The sequence below is a fragment of the Vulpes lagopus genome, chromosome X (assembly GCF_018345385.1).
Source record: "Vulpes lagopus strain Blue_001 chromosome X, ASM1834538v1, whole genome shotgun sequence".
NCBI lineage: Eukaryota > Metazoa > Chordata > Mammalia > Carnivora > Canidae > Vulpes > Vulpes lagopus.
In genome coordinates this window covers 21,621,156-21,632,620 of record NC_054848.1, presented here as the reverse complement: position 1 = coordinate 21,632,620, position 11,465 = coordinate 21,621,156, and the positions used below count along the sequence as shown (strand labels likewise).

The 11,465-nt window shown below is 39.5% G+C and overlaps 1 pseudogene; it reads right to left on the bottom strand.

Annotated features, from left to right (window-relative positions):
• Positions 1-10,643: 10,643 nt before the first annotated feature.
• LOC121482444 lies at positions 10,644-11,202 on the bottom strand (annotated as a pseudogene).
• Positions 11,203-11,465: the final 263 nt, after the last annotated feature.

Below are 11,465 nucleotides of genomic sequence, written 5' to 3'. Positions count from 1 at the left end.
GACCCCACCAAAAAGGAGAATTACAGACCAATATCCCTGATGAACATGGATGCAAAAATTCTCAACAAGATACTAGCCAGTAGGATCCAACAACACATTAAGAAAATTATTCAACATGACCAAGTAGGATTTATCCCCGGGACACAAGGCTGGTTCAACACTCGTAAAACCATCAATGTGATTCATCATATCAGCAAGAGAAAAACCAAGAACCATATGATCCTCTCATTAGATGCAGAGAAAGCATTTGACAAAATACAGCATCCATTCCTGATCAAAACTCTTCAGAGTGTAGGGATAGAGGAAACTTTCCTCGACATCTTAAAAGCCATCTACGAAAAGCCCACAGCAAATATCATTCTCAATGGGGAAGCACTGGGAGCCTTTCCCCTAAGATCAGGAACAAGACAGGGATGTCCACTCTCACCACTGCTATTCAACATAGTACTGGAAGTCCTCGCCTCAGCAATCAGACAACAAAAAGACATTAAAGGCATTCAAATTGGCAAAGAAGAAGTCAAACTCTCCCTCTTCGCCGATGACATGATACTCTACCTATAAAACCCAAAAGCCTCCACCCCAAGATTGCTAGAACTCATGCAGCAATTTGGTAGCGTGGCAGGATACAAAATCAATGCCCAGAAGTCAGCGGCATTTCTATACACTAACAATGAGACTAAAAAAAGAGAAATTAAGGAGTCAATCCCATTTACAATTGCACCCAAAAGCATAAGATACCTAGGAATAAACCTAACCAAAGAGGTAAAGGGGGATCCCTGGGTGGCGCAGCGGTTTGGCGCCTGCCTTTGGCCCAGGGCGCGATCCTGGAGACCCGGGATCGAATCCCACATCGGGCTCCCGGTGCATGGAGCCTGCTTCTCCCTCTGCCTGTGTCTCTGCCTCTCTCTCTCTTTGACTATCATAAATAAATAAAAATTAAAAAAAAAAGAGGTAAAGGATCTATACCCTAAAAACTATAGAACACTTCTGAAAGAAATTGAGGAAGACACAAAGATGGAAAAATATTCCATGCTCATGGATTGGCAGAATTAATATTGTGAAAATGTCAATGTTACCCAGGGCAATTTACACGTTTAATGCAATCCCTATCAAAATACCATGGACTTTCTTCAGAGAGTTAGAACAAATTATTTTAAGATTTGTATGGAATCAGAAAAGACCCCGAATAGCCAGGGGATTTTTAAAAAGGAAACCATAGCTGGGGGCATCACAATGCCAGATTTCAGGTGGTACTACAAAGCTGTGGTCATCAAGACAGTGTGGTACTGGCACAAAATCAGACACATAGATCAATGGAACAGAATAGAGAATCCAGAAGTGGACCCTCAACTTTATGGTCAACTAATATTCGATAAAGGAGGAAAGACTATCCATTGGAAGAAAGACAGTCTCTTCAATAAATGGTGCTGGGAAAATTGGACATCCACATGCAGAAGAATGAAACTAGACCACTCTCTTTCACCATACACAAAGATAAACTCAAAATGGATGAGAGATCTAAATGTGAGACATGATTCCATCAAAATCCTAGAGAAGAACACAGGCAACACCCTTTGTGAACTTGGCCACAGTAACTTCTTGCAAGATACATCCACAAAGGCAAGAGAAACAAAAGCAAAAATGAACTATTGGGACTTCATCAAGATAAGAAGCTTTTGCACAGCAAAGGATACAGTCAACAAAACTCAAAGACAACCTACAGAATGGGAGAAGATATTTGCAAATGACCTATCAGATAAAGGGCTAGTTTCCAAGATCTATAAAGAACTTCTTAAACTCAACACCAAAGAAACAAACAATCCAATCATGAAATGGGCAAAAGACATGAAGAGAAATCTCACAGAGGAAGACATGGACATGGCCAACACGCACATGAGAAAATGCTCCCCATCATTTGCCATCAGGGAAATACAAATCAAAACCACAATGAGATACCACCTCACACCAGTGAGAAGTGGGAAAATTAACAAGGCAGGAAACAACAAATGTTGGAGAGGATGCGGAGAAAGGGAAGCCTCTTAACACTGTTGGTGGGAATGTGAACTGGTGCAGCCCCTCTGGAAAACTGTGTGAAGGTTCCTCAAAGAGTTAAAAGTAGACCTGCCCTACGACCCAGCAATTGCACTGTTGGGGATTTACCCCAAAGATTCAGATGCAATGAAACGCCGGGACACCTGCACCCCGATGTTTCTAGCACCAATGTCCACAATAGCCAAACTGTGGAAGGAGCCTCGGTGTCCATCGAAAGATGAATGGATAAAGAAGATGTGGTTTATGTATACAATGGAATATTCCTCAGCCATGAGAAATGACAAATACCACCATTTGCTTCAACGTGGATGGAACTGGAGGGTATTATGCTGAGTGCAGTAAGTCAATCAAAGAAGGACAAACAGTGTATGTTCTCATTCATTTGGGGAATATAAATAATAGTGAAAGGGAATATAAAGGAAGGGAGAAGAAATGTGTGGGAAATATCAGGAAGGGAGACAGAACATAAAGACTCCTAACTCTGGGAATCGAACTTGGGGTGGTGGAAGGGGAGGAGGGCGGGGGGTGGGGAGGAATGGGTGATGGGCACTTAGGGGGACACTTGACAGGATGAGCACTGGGTGTTATTCTGTATGTTGGTAAATTGAACACCAATAAAAATTAATTTATTAAAAAATACAATATTAATAAGTAAAGTAGATAGTATACATTAGGGTTCACTCTTTGCGTTGTATATCTATGGATTTTGACTAATGTATAATCATTATGGTATTATAAAAAGTAGTTCCACTGCACTAAAAATCCCCTGTGCTCCACGAGGCACCATCCCTTCCGTCCCCTGAACCCCTAATCTTCCTACCATCACCATAGTTTTACCTTTTCAAGAATGTCATGTGTTTGAAATAATAGGATATGTGATTTTTTCATACATGCTACTGCATTTAGCATTTATCTGTCTTTTCATAGCTTGAAAGTTCATTTCCTTGTATCATTGGACAATATTCTATTGTCTGGGTATACCACAACTTGTTTATCCATTCACCTGTTGAAAGACATCTTGGTTCCTTTCATCCTTTGGAATTTATGAATAATGCTGCTATAAACATTTGTGTGCATATTTTTGTATGAACATAATTTTTCAACTAATGGGGGTAAATAGGAGTTCATTTGCTGGATTGTAAGATAAGAGTATGTTTACTTTTGTAGGATTCTGTTAAACTGTCTTTCCATGTGGCCATACCATTTTGCATTCCCACCTGGACTGAATGAGAGTTCCTATTGCCCTGCATCCTTTCCAGTGTTTGGGTTTGTCTGTGTTTTAGATTTTAGATTCTAACAAATATGTAGTGGTATCTCTTTGTTTTAATTTGTAATTCCAAATGAGATATAGTGTTGAGCCTCTTTTTATGTAGAAGTATGTTGTTTAATCTCAATGTATTTTAGATTTTTATGCTATATTTTGGCTGTTTATTTGTAGTTGAATTCCACTATGGCCTAGAGTATGCTTGTATGATTTCTGTTCTTTAAATTATATGGTGTTTCACTCATTTCACTAATTTTTATATTCCCCAAATGAATGAGACCATATAATGTTTGTCCTTTTCTGATTGACTTATTTTACTCAGCATAATACCCTCCAGGTCCATCCACATCGAAGCAAATGGTGGGTATTTGTTGTTTCTAATGGCTGAGTAATATTCCATTGTATACATAGACCACATCTTCTTTATCCATTCATCTTTCGATGGACACCGAGGCTCCTCCCACAGTTTGGCTATTGTGGACATTGCTGCTATAAACATTGGGGTGCAGGTGTCCTGGCATTTCACTGCATCTCTATCTTTGGGGTAAATCCCCAACAGTGCAATTGCTGGGTCGTATGGCAGGTCTGTTTTTAACTCTTTGAGGAACCTCCACACAGTTTTCCAGAGGGGCTGCACCAGTTCACATTCCCAGCAGCAGTGCAGGAGGGTTCCCCTTTCTCCACATCCTCTCCAACATTTGTTGTTTCCTGTCTTGTTAATTTTCCTCATTCTCACTGGTGTGAGGTGGTATCTCACTGTGGTTTTGATTTGTATTTCCCTGATGGCCAGTGATGCGGAACATTTTCTCATGTGCTTGTTGACCATGTCTATGTCTTCCTCTGTGAAATTTCTATTCATGTCTTTTGCCCATTTCATGATAGGATTGCTTGTTTCTTTGCTGTTGAGTTTAATAAGTTCTGTATAGATCTTGGAAACTAGCCCTTTATCTGATAGGTCATTTGCAAATATCTTCTCCCATTCTGTAGGTTGTCTTTGAGTTTTGTTGACTGTATCCTTTGCTGTGCAGAAGCTTCTTATCTTGATGAAGTCCCAATAATTCATTTTTGCTTTTGTTTCTCTTGCCTTCATGGATGTATCTTGCAAGAAGTTGCTGTGGCCGAGTTCACAAAGGGTGTTGCCTGTGTTCTTCTCTAGGATTTTGATGGAATCATGTCTCACATTTAGATCTCTCATCCATTTTGAGTTTATCTTTGTGTATGGTGAAAGAGAGTGGTCTAGTTTCATTCTTCTGCATGTGGATGTCCAATTTTCCCAGCACCATTTATTGAAGAGACTGTCTTTCTTCCAATGGATAGTCTTTCCTCCTTTATCGAATATTAGTTGACCATAAAGTTGAGGGTCCACTTCTGGATTCTCTATTCTGTTCCATTGATCTATGTGTCTGTTTTTGTGCCAGTACCACACTGTCTTGATGACCATAGCTTTGTAGTACATCCTGAAATCTGGCATTGTGATGCCCCCAGCTATGGTTTTCCTTTTTAATATTCCCCTGGCTATTCGGGGTCTTTTCTGATTCCACACAAATCTTAGGACGATTTGTTCCAATGAATGAAAATATCAGTGAGGGTGACAAAACATGACAGACACCCAACTCTGGGAAATGAACAAGGGGTAGTGGAAGGGGGGGTGGGCGGGCGGTTGGGGTGACTCGGTGATGGGCACTGAGGGGGGCACTTGGCAGGATGAGCTCTAGGTGTTATGCTATATGTTGGCAAATTGAACTCCAATAACTTTTTTTTAAAAAAAGGGGAAAAATTATATGGTGTTTTATAGCACAGAATGTGGTCTATCTTGATGTATGTTCCACGTGAACTTGGGAAAAAAGTGTGTTTTCTCCTGTCGTTGAGTCTTCTAAAAATGTCAGGTAGACTTCCTTTACTGATGGTGATATCCACTTTAATTATCCTATTAATAGTTTCTGACTGCTGCATTTGTTGGTTACTTAGAGAGGTGTGCTGAAGTCTCTTCATTATAATTGTGAATTTATCTCATCAGTGTTTCCCTCATACATTTGGACACTGTGTTTTTTGGTGCATATGCATTAAGGATGGTAATATATCTTGGAGAAATGACCCCTTTATGATTATGTGATACCTATCTTTATCTCTAGTAATTTTCTTTGATCTGAATTGTGCTTTGTCTGAAAGAAAAATAGTTGGTCCAACTTTCCTTTAGTTTGTATTAGAGTGGTATGTCTTTTCCCATCTCTTTAGTTTCTTTAATCTTTGGGTATCTTTACATTTGAGGTGGATTTCTTGTAGACAATGTATGATGTGGTCTTGTTTGTTTGTTTTTTTACCTCCTCTGAGAACTTGTATTCTTCTAAGTGGTATATTTAGACCACTTTTTTAAAGATTTTTTAAATTTATTTGAGAGATTGAGCACACAAAAGGAGAGGGAAAGGAAGGAGCAGTCTCCCTGCTGGGCGGGGAACCAATGCAAGGCTCAATCCCAGGACCCTGAGATCATGACATGGTTCTGAAGGCAGATGCTTAACCATTTAACCCACTGAGCCACACAGGCACTCCTAGACCACTGACTTCTAAAGTAATTATCACCATAGCTGAATTTATATTTACCATAATATTTTGTTCCTGTTGCTTATTTGTTACTCTTGTTCTTTGTTTCTTGTCTCTCACCCTTTTTCTACCTTCTCTGGCTTTTTTAAAATATCTTTTATTTATTTATTTGAGATACAGAGAGAGAGAGCACAACCAGGGGAAGTGGCAGAGGGAGAAGGAGAAGCCTGAACCTCCCTCAGCAGGGAGCCTGACAGGGGGTTCATTCAATCCCAGGACCCTGAGGTCATGACCTGAGCTGAAGGTAGATGCTTCACCGACTGAGCCAGGCACCCCCCTTCTCTGGCTTTAATTTAGCACTTTATGATTCCATTTTTTCTCCTCTTGAGCATAGCAACTATTTTTGTTTTTTGTGTTTTTTTAGTGGATGCTCTAACTTTTGGAATACCCATAATATACAAAATTATAATTTTGGAATTCACATTTATAATCCAAGTCCACTTTTGAATCATGCACTACAAATTCACAGGTAGTGCCACTTCCTCCCTCCTATTTCTTATAACATTGTTGTCATCCATTTTACTTTCTCATAAGGCATAATTACTTAATGGATTGTTTCTGTTCTTATTTTGGACTGTTATCTGTTAGCTCAAATAAAGAAAAATACTATTTTGCCTTCATTTATTCCTTTCCTGACATTCTTCTCGTCTTTATATAGGTAGGAGTTTCTGACCTATATATTACTTTTCTTCTCCTTGAAAAACTAATTTTAACATTTTTTGCAAGGGATGTCTACTGGTACCAGATTTCCTCAGTTCGTGTTTGTGAACATCTTTTATTCTCTTTCACTTCAGAGGAGAATTTTACTCAGTATAGAATTCTAGGTTGGTAGGGAATTTTTTTTCCAACTTTTTAAAGCTTTAATTCAACTATCTTCTTGCTTTCATGGTTTGTGAAGGGAAGGACAATGTAATTCTTATCCTTGTGTCTCTTTACACAAAGTGCCATTTTCTCTGGCTTTTTTTTTTTCCCTAAGAATTTCTCCTTTTTGTTGGTTTTCTACAGTTTGCATATGCTATGTCTAGTTGTAGTTTTTGTTGTTCATGCTGTTTTGCATTCTTGGAGCTTCTTGGATCTGTGGTTTAGCATCTGTTAATTTTGGAAAATTCTCAGTAATTTTTACTTCATATGTTTGTTCAGTTTCTTGCTCCCTTTCTCCTTCTTCTAGTATTCCCATTACACAAATGTTGTATCTTTTGCCATTATCCCACAATTTTTGGCTCTTCTCTTCCTTTTTTTTTTTTTTTGTTCTTTTTTCTCTTTGCATTTCATCTGGAAGTTTCTGTTGTCACGTTTTCAAGTTTACTGATTTTATTCCTCAGCCATGTCCAGCCTATTGATGAAACCCATAAAAGGCTTTCTTCATTTCTTTTGTAATGTTTTTGATTTCTAGCATTGGCTTAAAATTCTTTCTTAGAGCTTAATGTAAGCTCTCTTACATTACCCCCTATTCATTCTTGCACAGTTTGCCTTTTGCCCACAGCATATTAATCATAGTTATTTTAAATTCCTGATATGATAATCCCAAAATGTCTGCCATATCTGATTCTGGATCTGATGTTTGCTTTCCCTCTTCAAACTATGTGTTTTGTCTTTTCATACACCTTATAATTGTTGTTGTTGTTGTTGAAAGCTAGGTATAATGTAGTGGGTGAAAGATTTTATGATTTTTCTGGCCTGGAGTCAGGTAGTGTTTATTGTTTGCTATAGCTACAATTGTCAGAGACTCAATTTTTTCTGGTGTCCTTCTTTTCATCTTCTCTGTTTTTCTTACATAAGGTCCAAGATGCATAGTTCTTTCTGTTGCAACCCCTTGTTATTATACAGGAGCCCTGTTGATATGGTAGTAAGGTATGGGACATGAGGGAGTGTTCCATAATCTGATGATTCGGTCTTAGTTTTGTAGTAAGCCTATGCGCCGGGGCTCTGACTTCACAAGTGCTTTTCAGTTTTTTTCACTCCTTAGGGAAAACACGAAGTAAAGAGGGCCTGTTTTGGCATATTTCCCTTCTTCCTCTTGGAAGGCTAGAGGGGGCTAAAGTTGGCATTTCTTCTCCCTCAGATGGCTTAGGCTCTGATAAAACCCTAGTAAGTTAGGCTCTGATAAACAGCTGCTCTGTAGGCAAGCCTTGTTATGAAAAACAGATTGCTTTGGCATTTTTCAATACCTTTCCCCTGCTAAAGATACAATGGCATTTTTATCTGGCCTTTATTGTCACTATAAGAACGTGGTAGGGCTCCTGGAAGTAAAACTTAGAAAAGTTTAGAGGCCCCTATTAGAGTAGAACTGCGTAGAATTTTTAACTTGAAGTTACTCTATAGTGAGTCTCCAGCAATTTGTGAAATACACTTCAAGTTTTCCAATCCTAGTACCAGCTCCAGCACTGATTTCTGCTCCTGGACTTATGATCCAATGAGCTGTGATTCTCTATTTCAACCAGTTTCTTTCTCCATTTTGGGGGGGGGGGGGCAGTTAACCTTGTGACCTCATTTCTCTGATGGATATAAGAAGAATTGCCAATTTGCAGTTTGTTCCAATGTTTTCTCGCTGGGAGGATGGGAGTGACAAAGTAAGTTCCTTACATGTTAGACTGGAAACTGGAAGTGAGCAGGAAAAATCCACTCTCAAGCTCGTTTTGTTTGCCAGAATTAATTTCCTTTTGTCTATAGGACTGAGGGTTTTTTTTTTTTCTGACTGTTATTTACAGACTAACCTCAGTACCTAAAGCTAGCCTGCAATTTTATGCCACTTTGCCACTCCGTAGGCCATTCAAAACATGGCAGATTTCCTCTTCAAAACAAGCAAGATATCAAGACTCTGATAGTAATATAGTATCTTATATAATGTCTATAATCAGAGGAATGTTGTGTTGTCTTACCTTTAACATGTAATGTAATATAATTATTGGAGTGACATCCCAACATTCTTGTCATAATCTCTTCCTTAGAATCCAGCTATAGGCCCTGCCTACACTTGAGGGTAAAAGGGCGCAAAGGTATGATCTCCGAGTGCTGGGGAATCATGGGCCCCCATACAGTTCTGTCTCTCGGCCCCATTGTTTCATGTCCCTGTCCCTACCTGATACAAAATTCATTTCCCCCATCTAAGATCCTTAGAAGTCTGATCTAAGTACAACATGACCTCAAAATTCAAATCTTAACATTTCAATGAGGTCCACCTACCAATGATTAGACTCCTGGATGTAGTTGTTAGGTATACTGATTGGATATATTACATCTTTATGTGTGGATCTATGAAACACATTATTCTTACTTTTTTAATGAGAGGCAGACTTTTTGTAGTTGAGAATGTTGATAATTACTTTGCAAATGGTTCAAGTGCAGAGGGACAGGTACCCATAACATGGACCTTGCCTGCTCCAGTAGAAACCTTCTCCCTAGTTTATTTGGGACTCGTGTATCACTGCTAGGAGCCACTTTGCATTACAGGCTTTAGTCTTTCAACTCTGAGACACACCATTAGAGGTTTGGACAGCAGCTCACCCCTTCTGTAGCCTTACCTTTCAGACCACAGGGTGAAACTTGAACTTCAGTACCTCTGAAGAACTGCAGTTACCAAAATCCCGAACAGACTTGTCTCAGGATGTTTACACTTAATTGCTCTTGCTTAGATTCACTTCTGTTTTCTTCTTTTAAATTATCCCTATGCACTGCCATAATACCCCACCAACTTCCAACTGTTCCCTGTCACAGAAATCCTAGAATTCCCTGAAATAGTATGGTATTTCCAAAAAGCAGATATTCCATTAATGTTTAGGGCATGAATGAGCCAATGAACATAATATCTAATTTATTAAAATTTAATTTCTCCTACACTTTTTTTAAAGATTTATTTATTTATTTATGATAGACACATACACACACACAGAGAGAGAGTGAGAGAGAGAGAGGCAGAGACACAGGCAGAGGGAGAAGCAGGCTCCATGCCAGGAGCCCGACGCGGGACTTGATCCCGGGACTCCAGGATCGTGCCCTGGGCCAAAGGCAGGCACCAAACCGCTGAGCCACCCAGGGATCCCCTCTCCTACACTTTTGAATAAGCTAAGTAAATCTGTGTGTGTCTGTGTGTTTAAATCTTTCAGAGCAACAAAACTGAATGTTTAGGGAATTCAAGAGTTGAGCATTTGTTTTTCACTTTATCACTATTTCTTGAGCACAACAATTTTACTGTTGAATCCATTCATATTTCTGAAGAAGCAATTACTCAATTGCCACATTATTCTGTTTTAGATCACAAAATGTGATGGAAATTTTTCCAGTTGGTTTTACAAAACAGCATAGCTTCTACTCCTAAACTTGATGCAAAACAATAAATGTATAATCAAAGTGGTGATTCATAAGCTTACATTCCAAAGCTATTTAAGTTTTCTATTTAAAGGAACAACATTTAGAAACTAAGTGGAAAGAAAGAAGGAAAGAAAGGAAAGAAGGAAGAGTGGAACGAAGGAAGACAAATCTCCAAGTTACCCTGTAAAACAGGAATAGGATGATGGTATATAATGTGTTCCCTCTTGCCCCACAGCAGCCCTTCACTACTTATAAGGTTGATAGACTTATTCAACCAGAAAGTAAGGAACCTACCTGCCTAAGACTTCACTGGAGGTAATAAACTGCTGGATGTGATCCTGGACCATGCCCAAGCCATAGCAGTAGCGTCAGCAACTCTGGCTCGGACTCTCCCTCCCTTTCTCATCTCACAAAGACTTCATATTGGCATAGGCAGAAATGGGGCCATATCATTGACCTTGGTCAGAAATTTCAGGACTTTCATCTTGTTGGTTTCTTTGAGCTGTTGGACCCCACAGGAGTTCGTAGCATGTAGGATCACTATTGGGAACTCACTTGATACTCCAAGTACTTTTTCTGTACCAAATCTCTGGTAATGAGCTTTCTGGCCTCTCCACAGATGAAGGGCTTTCTCCCAGCATATATCTACATCATATTCAGGAATTCTCAGATATCATCTTCAGTGGTGCAATTGCCCTTCACAAAGTTCATGCCCGGGAAGGTCATCAGACCAGTTTTTTGCAACCACTGGCAACACTCTAACTCCCATCATGGGTGAAATCCATTTTGCTAACAGAGAGAGTGTTTAGTTGAGTCAAAATCCTTCAAGTCAAGGGCAAAGACCAGCTCCACATGTTAGAGGCTTTCCCGAGGATCACAGGAAAATGGTCCTTATACATTTTGTTGACCTTTTTCAGCATGTGTGCTTTTGTGATGGGCTCTTTAATTTTATACATGAGCAAAAGGAACTGCATCATCTAAGCCACCTTTTTGGTTAAAGGGCCTCTCTCTGCATGAGTTCTCTGTGGCAGGTGGGGCTTGTGAAGTGCTCAGATTTTCATCCTTTTGGCTTTTGGTATCTTTCTCAGTTCTGCTGTGTGAAAAATCTGCAGTACTCTGGGTGGTGAATGGGGAAATATGAGAAGCCTGGAGAATGTTTTGTGTCCTGATGGCAGGCAGCATCTGGGGGAGTACCCAGAAAAGAGGAGAGGAGGAAGTGAAGGATGCTTCTTCTCTTTCT